The sequence below is a fragment of the Pleurodeles waltl genome, chromosome 8 (genome assembly GCF_031143425.1).
Source record: "Pleurodeles waltl isolate 20211129_DDA chromosome 8, aPleWal1.hap1.20221129, whole genome shotgun sequence".
NCBI classification, from domain to species: domain Eukaryota; kingdom Metazoa; phylum Chordata; class Amphibia; order Caudata; family Salamandridae; genus Pleurodeles; species Pleurodeles waltl.
Genome location: NC_090447.1, coordinates 1,052,483,566 through 1,052,496,191, shown reverse-complemented (window position 1 = coordinate 1,052,496,191; position 12,626 = coordinate 1,052,483,566). Strand labels below are relative to the sequence as shown.

Sequence of the window (12,626 nt, the reverse complement as noted above, 5' to 3'; positions counted from 1 at the left end):
TGTTGGCTGTGCTTGATGGAGTTGTTATTCTACTCTCAAGACTGTTGTTCAAAATAAAGATACAGTGATTCACTTTATTTACCGACGGATTCTTCATATATCTTAATTTACTGGTTTACTGCATTACTATTTTATACTTTGTGTGCTGTGTTCGGCTTTGTCTTTTGTCACTTGTGTATATGCATACACATCATTTGTGCTAATGGGTAGTGAGGCACTTGACCACTTGCACCATCTGCTACTTCTAAAAAACAGATTCACTTACATCATTTGGTTACCTACAGGAGGTGCAGTACTTTATACCACCACTACCTGTGCATGCTTTGGGGGCTGCCTGCTTTCATCCTGCACTTTAAGCCACAAAGAAATCTCCCATGGGTTGACAGAATCTTCACCCTGCTCCAGCAGGCACCAAACTTCAGCGTCACTGGTACTCTGGGACCCCTCTCATCCTGACAAGCGTAGCCCCTGGGACACAGGTGGTGGACCCAAGTTACCCTAACTGTCCATCTGTCCAACTGTCCAAATTTGGAGGAGGTAAGTCCTTGCCTCCCCTCTCCTGACAGTAATCCTGTGCACCGTGTGAACTGCAGCTGCTAATCTGGGTTTTTATAGATGTGGCTCATGTGCAATGTGCAAATGGGCTTGGCAAGCTAAAAAATACTTTTATGACAGGAGTGGTCATAGAGTGGATATTAAATCACATATAGACTGTAATACTAAATTTGTGGTGTATATGCTTGTTTGCAAATGTGAGAGGATTTATGTGGGAAGTACGATACACCCTCTCAAGGTGAGAATTGCTGAACATTGGAGAGCGATTAGGCAGGAAGACTAATGATACCCCATAGCTTCGCATTTGAAAGTATGTGATGCACAAGGAATTCATAAAGAATTTAATTTTTTTGGCTTTGACTATTGTGAGCGGAATCCACGAGGGGGTAATAGGGAACTAGTCTTACGGAGAAGAGAGTCGATTTGGATTATTAGGTTAGGAGCTGTGGAGCGAGGTTTAAATACGGACTATGAGATGGAATATTTTCTCGGAGACCAGTAAAATAAATTCCAAGGATTGGAGATATAACAAATGCATTATAAAGAGGGTTATCTTTGGAAGATGTAATTGTAGTTGAGATCTTACATGCAATATATAAAATAGGGGCTGAGGATTTAATATTTTGATTTTAGATACGGAGGTTGATTTTCAGCATTGTTTTACATTTTATATTGCATATGTTATATTTTTCGATATGTTTCGGTTTTGCTTTGTACTGTGGTCTCGAATGTAATCTTATTAGATTACATAGACTTAAGAATTCTAGGTTTATCTTCTTTTAATGTTTAATGATTCTACTAGCACTTTTAGCCACATTAAATTGGATCGGGATATCTTATATCTTATGGTTTATCTGTGGGGAACGTTTTGTGCATGAGTACAAAATAGTATGAATGTGAGATTAAACTAGGAACCCGTATTTGTTTTAATAGAGATAAGATATGATAATGGAAATAGGACAAAATAGAGAGATGTGGTAAAATTAGTGAATGAGCGGTTTCATTTCGGTTACTATAAAGGTAATTATAATGTAAAAATGATTGTCTTATTTTTTATAATTTCATATTCCTTATTCTGTTAATGTTTTGACCTAATATATTTTGGGGTGTTATACCCGGCAGGATAGCAGATGTATACATATTTAGCCATTGGAGAAAGACGATCGTATTGGAAGGATTAGTCCGTCTTCTATGTTTCCCAACACGGACTTGGATATTTCCGGAGTCCGTTTTCTATTATTATGACATGACCACGGGCTTTAAATATGACGTATTCGGAGGGATTCCGGTTTGGATAGCGGTGTGTCGGCGTACTCGCGGTGAGAAGTTAAACTCTAAACTCTAAACTTGAAACCATATACGGGTAAGAGATGTATTCAGTTCTAGGTGGTTAGCTTATTTGAATAATGTGGTGTTGAAAAGCTCTTTAATTTGGGTCTCTCATGATATTTATTGTAGGAGACGAAGTTGGATATATGTATGTGCTAACATACTACACAGTTTATACAGATACTATATTGGAAGAGTGGTGAGCGAAGATTATAAATATTATAACATATATTTGTTGAAGAACATGCGATATACTGGATATTTAATTATTTTTTATCTATTTTTAGTTCACATTTATATACTTTTAAATTCTTAAGAAAGAACAGGATTCCAAGGTATTGGATAAGAAAATACTATCCAATTTAAAGGTATATATTATATGTCTCATGGGGTATGCACATTTTGGGTTTAAATGGATACATGAGGTTTCCTTTAAATATGAAGCACCTTTGTGGTTGATAATTTTACTTTCTGAGCATGTTCTATACATGGCACATTTAATTTAATTTTTTTATTTTTTATTTTTTATTTTAAATTTAATTCAATTAATTTTATTGTATTACTATTCACATGGACAAGATGGTCACATAATGGGATATCACGGAATGGTTTAGATGAATAACTTGCATGGTTCCCACTATTTGATATGGATATATTGGTGTACTATTATTAACCAAAATAAGAATGTAATATATATGTTGAATATTTATATGTCATTTATGGGTAATACCATTCTAGGAGGTCCTGAAGAAATCCAGGGGCACTCCCCGGATGAAACACGTGTTGACCTTTTTGGATTAGAGAATGCTATTGGAAAAAGGACCATATTTCATGTGAGAATTTATGGATGGAACATGTAGATCGGACTGTAGAATTTCAATTTTGTGAATTAAACATTTATTGAACTCTGGAAAGGACTGTATTTTGAATATATTATTAATTCTCTATTGTATTTGTGACATTTCATGTACTGATTTATTCTATTTACACGTGTGCCATTACTTATTGCATTGTTAGATAACTCTTTGTTATCATGTAGGGTGTTGGGGGGTGAAACCTTAGTTTTGGCACTGTGTGTAATTTATTCATGGGCAGTTTGATTTGAAAGTAGGAGCGCCATTTCACTCATTATTTCACCATCTTTCCAAGGAATCCTTCATGCACAGCCAAGCCCAGGTCCCCAGCACTCTGTCCTGCGTTGCTCAACTCCATGAGTTGACCTCCGGCTTTGTGGGACCCTCTTTTGTATTGTTGAGATGACCGCCATGCTCAGTCTTCTTGAACCCATGTTTGAGGACTTCTACTAGTGCTACCTTCTTGTGCATGGGCTCCCTGCATTGCTGAGGGCCACCTCTGTCTCCTCTTCTAAGTAGCGACATCATGGTCCTTCCTGGGCCCGGGCAGCACCCTTTTTCTTCAACCACAACTGTTGCAGCTAGCAAGGCTTGTTTGCAGTCTTTTGCCAAAAAACAACTCTGCATCCTCCAGCACTCCGTGGGGCATCTTCTGCATCAAGGAGAAGTTCCTAGTACCTTTCATTGTTGCAAAATATTCAGCTTCTTCTATCCAGAGGCAGCCATTTTGCACCTTCATCCGAGGTTTAGTGGGCTCCTGCCCCTCCTGGACACTTTCACGACTCTTGGACTTGGTCCCCTGCTTTTGCAGGTCCTCATGTCTAGGAATCCATCTTCAGTGTGTTGCAGTCTGTTGTGGTCTTTGCAAAATCCTCTATCACGAGTTTAGTGTGTTTCTTGGGAAATAATAGTACTTTACTCCTACTTTCCAGGGTCTTGGGGCGGGGTACCTTGGACACCCTTAATGTTTTCTTACACTTCCAGTGACCCTCTACATACTACACTAGCCTAGGGGTCCCTTCGTGGTTCACATTCCACTTTCAGAGTATATGGTTTGTGTTGCCCCTAGGCCTATTGCATCCTATTGTATTCTACAGTGTTTGCACTATTTTTCTAACTGCTAACTTACCTGATTTTGGTTTGTGTGTATATTTTGTGTATTTCACTTACCTACTAAGGAAGTATACCTCTGAGATATTTTTGGCACAATGTCACTAAAGTAAAGTACCTTTCTTTTTAGTAACCCTGAGTATTGTGTTTCTTATGATATAGTACCTATATGATAAAGGAACTTTGCATACCTTCTAGTTCAGCCCAAGCTGCTCTGCTATAGCTACCTCTATCAGCCTAAGCTGCTAGAACACTACTAATCTACTAATGAGGGATAACTGGACCTGGCACAAGGTGTAAGTACCATCAGGCACCCACTATAAGCCAGGCCAGCATCCTACAATACCTCTCCTTGCTTTTTTCATCTCTCTTAAAAACCTGATTCTACTTTTTGAGATCTTTCTAGTTTTTTTTGCATGGGAGGGTGTGCCATAGGACTTCACTGTTTTTGTTTTCTCTGGATTTGGCATCAACATTCCACCCAGTTACCTAACATCCATGAAGCATCACGGATAGAATATTTGGTCAGTGACATTCCAAGGACAAGGCACAATGAGTCTCCCTCTTTATAAAACTTAAATGCAAAACCCCACTTCGTAAAAGAAACATACATATAGCGCATAGGATCAAAGTTATAGCTTGTAAAATCCAAATAGGAATAAAGGAAACAAAATTGAGAATTATATACGAAAATGTTGTTTCTACAATATGATAACCCAATTTGGTTACTTATTAATTGTTTTCCAATATGTATGTACATAGTGGTTATAACTTCAGAATAATTGCAATAACATATATTTCTATACGTCATCCTCTATCACTTTTCACCCAAAACATAATCCCTCAAAAAGGAAAATGAGCTTTTAATACGGAGACTGCAGTGGCTCTCTTCAGCCCCATCACTGACCTCTTCCCTTTCATAAGTCCATGATGCGCCCTATGTGCGGTGGTTATTACTCGCCGGGCTCATGTCATTCTAACTCCACCCTTCTAGAAAGCCTAAACCATTGACCCTTCTGTAATGTTGCTATGCAAGTTTGGTCTATTTAGCACCTGTAGATATCACATGTCTATTGAGTAATATTCAAGTTTCCACTGTGAACCACTGCATTGTACCAACATGCACTTGGGGTTCTATTGTACTTGTTATTGTTATCAATTACGTTTGTTCCTGCTGCCTGTTGTTGCTTCTATCTCTTGTATGGAACATGATTTTTCCAAGGTTTAATGTGATAATTCCATGCTTCCATGTGGGACATGTGCCTTTCTGGAACCCTCTGAACCTGCATTGGCGCTTGGCCTCATACTTGTTTTGCGTAAGCAAGATCCTTGTACTCACTTCCTGAGTCACCCGGATCTTCCTGCATTCCTGTCCAGCACAAGAGTCACCCCTGCACTCAACTCCTGAGCCACCCAGACCTACAGCGCTCCAGCCCTGCACAAGCCTTATCCCTGCACTCATATCCTGAGTAGCCCAGGACTGCCAGAGCTCTAGTCTTCCATGCTTTCTGCCTTCTCTTGAGCCTCCTGCTGTCTTTATGACATTGGCAGTAAAAAACAGCGCACAACAGGCTGAGTGACGTTTTTTAAGGCCAACCCTCTCCTGTGCATCAAAATGACGCTGGGGTATAAATAAGGCGCACAGGCCTTAAAGTCATTTTTTGGAAGGGAACGCCTACCTTGCATATCATTAACGCAAGGCAGTTTCCCCCTTCCAAAAAATGACGCACATGGTGGAATTTTGACGTCCGCGGGATGAGGTATCAAATTATAAATATGGGGCAGGGTTTGTGCCGAATGTGCGTCAAATTTTTTGACGCACAATCAGCGCAAACAGAGTATAAATATGCCCCTTAATCTTTGAAAATCTGAATCTTTACTTGTGTATGTTGGATTTTTGCAGTTTTGGGGTCTTGTTTTACTCAGTTAAATATTGTTGATTTTTCTTAACTGGTATGGAGTACTTTTGTGGTGTTTTCACTGTGTTACCGGGGGTGTGTACAAATACTTTCCACATTGCTTCTGAGATAAGCCTAACTGCTTGAGCCAAGCTACGAAAGAAAGTGAGTAGTGGTTTTCTTAACTGTGTGACTCTATTACCTAAGGTCCATTCTTGGACAAGGTGCAAAACACTGCCAACTAGTGACCCCATTTCTAACAGAAACCTTTTAAATCTGTATGCTTCCAAAATCATGTCAAAAGAAGTGAGAACCCTAAAGTATTTATGTAGCGTCACCTGCTGGTAGGTGGCAGATAAATCCATCACAAAAACACAGCAGCTCCATTAAGTGTGGCAAGAGTTTTCATGATATTTGGCAACATTTAACAATCCACCCATATACATTTGTTGAGATCCCTGAGATCAACACACAATTTAGATTATTTACCTACACCAGGTCAAAATTTTCTCCCTGTACCTTCGCCACTCAAGGTTTTAAGAAAAACATGTTTCTGCATGTTATTAGGCTTCTTATCAGCAGATGACTTATCAACTGATCCTTAGTCAGTAGTTGTAGACACCTGCATTCCACAGATTGAGATGTGTTTCCACGCATTTCCTTGACCCAGCTAGAGGCATGTTCCATACTCTTCGCAATCTCATTAGATTGTTTGAGAGAAAGATTATTTGCCAATAATTTTTACGCCACATTTGGGTCATTTGTGCAACACACCTATTGATCTTTAATGAAGAAAACAGGCAAAATTCACAAAACTCACAACTCTGTGCAAGATTCCTTAAAGATGACACATAGTTAGCCTCTTTTTCCTCTTTAGCCTGGATCCTCATAAAAATGTGTGCCTCCACATCACCACATTCATCCATGGCCCTTTGTGTTTTTTCCAGCATGGTTATCTCAAGTACATCTTGTGACTTACCATCTCCAGTGCCAACATCAATTTTCCTCTAGGTTCTCATAAATATTGCACCCTTCTATGCCCAAATATTAGTAATTGCACAGCCTGTTTCCTCGCTACTGAGAATTCCCCCTCTCCCTGCCGAATTGCTACCAGATACGAGTCAAAGGACATTTCCACCTCTTCCATGGTAAAACGGGCTCTCCTGATTTACACAAAAATTATATAGATTGAGACAGGTTCGCTACTGCCATGGTGGGTTCCTGTAAATAAACTTAGCTCAACAAACTAAAGAAGTTAAATAACACAAGTCAACTTGCTAAATGAATAAATATATATGTATTGTCTTATCACCATATAGGAGTTAGGCTCTCTGTTCCAAAATTCAGAACAAATTCGGCAATATTGTGCACAATGGCTATAGCAGAATGTACCAGCAGAATCTATCACCATGTACTTTGTATGATTAGGAGTCATTCATCCAAGTCTCCAAATGTTTGTTGTTTAATTGCAACCATATATTCAGTAACACGGTACACCTTCACAAATGACACGCACCACTTCCTGGTTACCACAGGTTGAATGCTGTTTCAGTGCTACTGGTTGTCTAGTTTCTGTGTGCATAGGAACTAGATAATTATGCTACATAGTGACACATGTCACCGAGGAACACCCCAGAGTGGGTAGCATGCAAGCACAAGCCTGCGGTGTGCTCAGACCCTGTGTGCTCCGTCTCCGTAGCGCGTGCCAATGATGTTCTCCTACGCAAACCTGAGCTGAGGTTGCTGTCATACCATGCTGTGAAAGTAAGAGACTTCCACCACAAGTGCTGATAATATTCTGCCAGAATTTCAAATGTTGCCAAAGCTCGTGCTGCCCACTCTCCATAGCAAAATGAATTATAACAGTCCTATTGGTTATGCGCAATAGTTGAAATCCCTTAATTTATGCAACTTAGCCTCTTGCTCGTCTCTTACATCAATTCAGTGAAGTGGGGAGCAACTGCAGTATCAGTGTCTCATTTGCATTAACTTGTTCATCCCTAAGTGACACAAACAGGGGGGTGTTGATGGAAGGATCCCTGCCCCTCAAAGGTCAACTTGTCGCCATAAATATTGAGATATGACATTGCACGGCAAGTAGTATTCAGCTTCAATATTCCCTCAACAGGGACACAGGCCTTCAGCTCCTTCTTCCTCTAACAACTGGCTCACTCTGCCCACAACATTCCCCCCAGTTACCTAGCATATTTGAAGCATCAGTGATAGAATATCCGGCCAGAGGCATTCCAAGGAAAATCCACAACTGGTCAATCACATTTCATGTTATCGTTGTTTCCCCACTGTGCAAGCCCAGTTCGCTCTTTCAGATACCTGATATCCTTTTTGTTTCCTTCATAAAAGCCTTAGCATCCTTTTGCCCTCCTCAAATGTCTTCTTAGGCAGTTTCAAATCCTTTGCTGATGGGGATGACAATCCAGCCAATGAACAAAATAAGGAAAAAACACGTACATTTGTTGCACTGGTGTTACCCTGCCTCAAGAAGTGGATATGGTAGTGAGTTCATTTTTCTTCATCTACGTGTTCTTGTCGTCTTCCTGTAAATGTAGTAATGCAAGATGCTGATACCTCACTGGAAACATGCACAACAATAACGTTTGTGCATATTTCTGTTTTGATCTTTCACAATGGTACCACGGTTCAGAAAGGCATTAACAAGCCAAAGTCATTGGCAAAACACAGTACCTTGTTACGCTAAAGTAAACGTAAAAACAAGTAGAGGCACGGGTAGATAGATATAAGTACTGACTCCACATTTCTGTAAATGAATGCGTGCGTACTTGCATTTCATACACAATTTTTCAGATAGAAGTGCCAGCTGCACCTGCCAACACGAGTTTAGGGTTATCATTTAAACTCAGCACAAGCCTTAAATATAGAAAAGAGAAATAATGTGATGCGCCTCTAAATTTTCCACAATATGATCAGAGAAAATGCAGCATTTGTGGACACAGTTTAATGATGCATTTCCATTCAGTAAAATCGTTTAAAGAACAAAACAAAAAAAATGAAACATTCCTAATCCTTCACGCACTACATTGGCACCAGCCTTGAAGTAGGGGATTCCTTTCCCTACCCTTCTCTTCCCTTGCCTTCCCAGACAGGCTTTCATTATCACAGAAGTGCATACAACAAGCTAAGGTAATAACAGAGAATGATGGACAACAGTCAACGACCATGCCCTGGGTGTTTGCTGCTTTTTCCCCCCCATACGCGCAAAACATATTTTTGAGTGTGCTCACTGTGGGGCATATTTATACTCCGTTTGCGCCAAATTTGCGTCGTTTTTTTCGACGCAAATTCGACGCAAATCTAACTCCATATTTATACTTTGGCGTTAGACGCGTCTAGCGCCAAAGTTCATGGAGTTAGTGTCATTTTTTTGCGTGAACACCTTCCTTGCGTTAATGATATGCAAGGTAGGCGTTCCCGTCTTAAAAAATGACTCCGATGCTATTGCATCGGATTTATACTCCCGGGCAAAAATGACACCTGGGAGTGGGCGGGACTAAAAAACCCGCATTTGCGCCGGATTTTAGCGCCTGGGTCAGGGCAGGCGTTAAGGGACCTGTGGGCTCAGAATGAGCCCAGAGGTGCCCTCCCATACCCCCAGGGACACCCCCTGCCACCTTTGCCCACCCCAGGAGGACACCCAAGGATGGAGGGACCCATCCCAGGGAAGAAAAGGTAAGTTGTGGTAAGTATTTTTTTTAATTTTTTTTTTGGCATGGGGGGCCTGATTTGTGCCCCCCTACATGCCACTGTGCCCAATTACCATGCCCAGGGGACATAAGTCCCCTGGGCATGGCCATTGGGCAAGGGGGCATGACTCCTGTCTTTGCTAAGACAGGAGTCATGTTAATGGCGTCTGGGCGCCCAAAAAAAATGGCGCAAATCGGGTTAAGACTATTTTTTTGCCTCAGCCTGACTTGCCCCATTTTTGGACGCCCAAACGCCATTTTTCCCTACGCCGGCGCTGCCTGGTGTACGTGGGTTTTTTTCACGCACACCAGGCAGCGCCGGTCGGCTAACACCATTCAATAAATACGCCGCCCGCATGGTGCTTCAGAATGGTGTTAGCCGGCGCTAATTTTTTTGGCGCAAAACTGCGTTAGCGCAGTTTTGCGTCAAAAAGTATAAATATGGCCCTGTGTGTATAGGGAAAAATATCCACGCATTCATAAAAACGTAATCGGGTCATGCACTGTAATAATTACGGGCCCGGAGCAGGTAAATGGACAGTATTATCCCAATTTCCAACAAACGAGGCGATAAAATTGGCATTTAGCTGCTGTAGTGTATTTTGAAATGTCTGCCCTCCTAAATGGGTTCAAGTGTAACTTACTGTTAACAATCACAAGGTCGCCTTTGTATATGTGTGCTTTGCATTAAGATAATTGATTCAGCTGGCCTAAGACTTTGCTCATCTCAGTAAATCTATTTCTCAGCTGCTCCGGGCTAATCACCAAGTCTGCCCCATGCTGATGTCCTCCATTACATCATAATTAGAGCCAGGCAAGCGGGACTCGGGAAAACTGATGAATTTATTCACATTGCCTCCCCGAGAGCCAGATGTTGTTGGATAGATTTCATTTAATTCCGTGACAGCTGCAGTAATAGTCTCCATGTGCAGGGAGCTGATAGAGGCATCGATAAGGGTCTGGGGAAGCGAAGTGCGCCGTGCTTCTTGGCTAGTTAGTCATGATAATTCATTATTGTAGATTGCCTCGTTTTGTGCAACAATTAAAATATACTGCAGTGCGATATTGCTCCATCTAATTTTAAGCTCTCTTTAATAAATGCGAGCGTTTACAACCGCACGCTCTAATTCTAATTTCATGTGGGAGATGTTTATTGCCACCATAACAGGTGCCTTGGTTTGTAGTACAGGAGCTTACTAGAGGGCAACCTTGAAATATTTTTAATAGGTTGTCTTTCATATATTAAAGGTCAAAGCTCTATTTGTACAGTTTGTGACTAATAACATGCTCAAGCATGCCAGCTATGACGCAGCTGTATTGCGCATGCGTTTCTGAAGACAGGTATGCATTTTGTTCCTGGAAAAATACACAGTTGTCGATGATGAAACTCGCAATGCTGCACATAGTTCAACAGTCATGTCCCACATAGAAAGCTACTTGACTGGGCAGAATTAACCTTCATAAATAGAATTTTATGGCAAGACCGAAGGCTCCCATTATGCGTTTCTTTTCTTACTTGAAAAATTAGCAGCAGTCAAGAATCACACTACGTTGGGCGTCGCTGAAGGAGAGGAACCAGGAAATCCCAGGCTTCATCGAAGTAGAGATAATGGCACAGCAAGACGTGCTGCCGAAGGCTCCGAGGTGAGCAAAAGACTAAATTTGCTTGAAGTATAAATAGAATAATAGCGCGCTGAAGAAAACAGACGCGCAGCACACCGGACGAGGCCTTGAGCGTCTCGGACCAACCGCCTTATGAAGGAAAACTTCAGACGGTTGGAAAAGAAGCGCGCGAGGTGCCGCGCGCCAACCCGATGTGGCAACTTGCCGACTGGAAAGGGAAAACAGTGAAACACGCGAGCGCAGCGCGTAAAACGTATTTAAAAGGAAACAACATCAAATATCCACATTAATAAAGGAATAAAGTCTAATAATATAAATATAAAGTGAAAAACGGTACTTAACTTGACTGCGAGCAGCAAGAAAAGAGGGCAGTCAAGTGATGTCATAATGCACATGTATGTAATATGATTGGTTAATAGTACTTGGACTACGTTTTTATTCCCATTGGCTCTGGTTCCCTGGCCTTCTGGGAATTGTAGTGTGTTTCTTGACTGCTGCTATTTATTAAATTAAGAAAAGAAACACATAATACTCGCCTCTGAGTCTTTAATAAAATTAAGACTTTCCGTCATGGGAATAGGAAAATCTACATTACATTGAAAACCTACGGTGTCAAATTAACATTGGGTAAAACAAATACTGTTGTGCCGCACTGAAAACATCAGCGTTTTTATATTTCTTATGTGTTTGCTACTCATTTGGTATGGTGGTATTAGAATTCTCTTCTCTTTCTGTGGTCCTGTTCATTTAGTGGTAGTGCAATCTGTGTTTTCAACTCATCCGTAATATCAAAATTTCACCTTGTGCTTGGCTCTGTACCCTTCATTACTTTCTCTTATTTCATTACAATTTTCAATTATCTTACTTCTTAAGTGCACCTTTCACTCACTTTTTTTAGAGCTCTTTAAAGGGAAATAGTCATGGTGATCTGAAAGCAGTTCAAAAGTATGATTTATTCTCAGAGAAACTCTTATACTTATTGGCAATTTTTCAAGGGACCTCTTTTAACAATGTACTGTGCATGCTTTTTCTGCATATTCACTTCAGACCTTTTTTCCCTTTGGATCAAGTGTTTGTTGCTATTAAGACTCTTTTACCTGTGACACTGCTATTCATCATCATCATGTGTATGTACCATGGCCCTAATAAGGTTTTCGCAAGAGTGTTTTTAGCCAATTGGTCTAGTTAAATTTCCTGTAAAACGAAAGTAAATGGCACAAAAAATGCACCAAATGGTATGTGAGTTACAAGTCATATGTAGGCTGTGGTGTGTATTTATAACAACCACATAAATGAAAAAACATAAAATATATGGTTGCCAGAAGCACCATTGTGCTTTGACCTAGCTGCAGTTTATAGGCACTGCAATTCTACATGACAAGGAAAAGTGAATAGTCTTTGCAGGAAAACCTATTTTTAGATATTATTAAGTCACTCGTAAAGTTAGGGAGCAGATTACACAAAAATGCGCCCACAATGTATATAAAAGTGTGCCCTCACAGTGACTGAATGCCTAAAAGTTATTACCGTTGAGCACA

The 12,626-nt window shown here is 40.6% G+C and overlaps 1 long non-coding RNA gene across 1 annotated transcript in view; it reads right to left on the bottom strand.

Annotated features, from left to right (window-relative positions):
• Window positions 1-11,169, bottom strand: part of LOC138249184 (uncharacterized) — a 229,788-nt gene extending 218,619 nt beyond the window's left edge. Inside the window, exon 1 of the long non-coding RNA XR_011194765.1 lies at window positions 10,982-11,169. This is a non-coding gene — a long non-coding RNA (uncharacterized lncRNA). The remainder of the gene's footprint in view (window positions 1-10,981) is intronic.
• Between the last annotated feature and the right edge of the window lie 1,457 nt (window positions 11,170-12,626).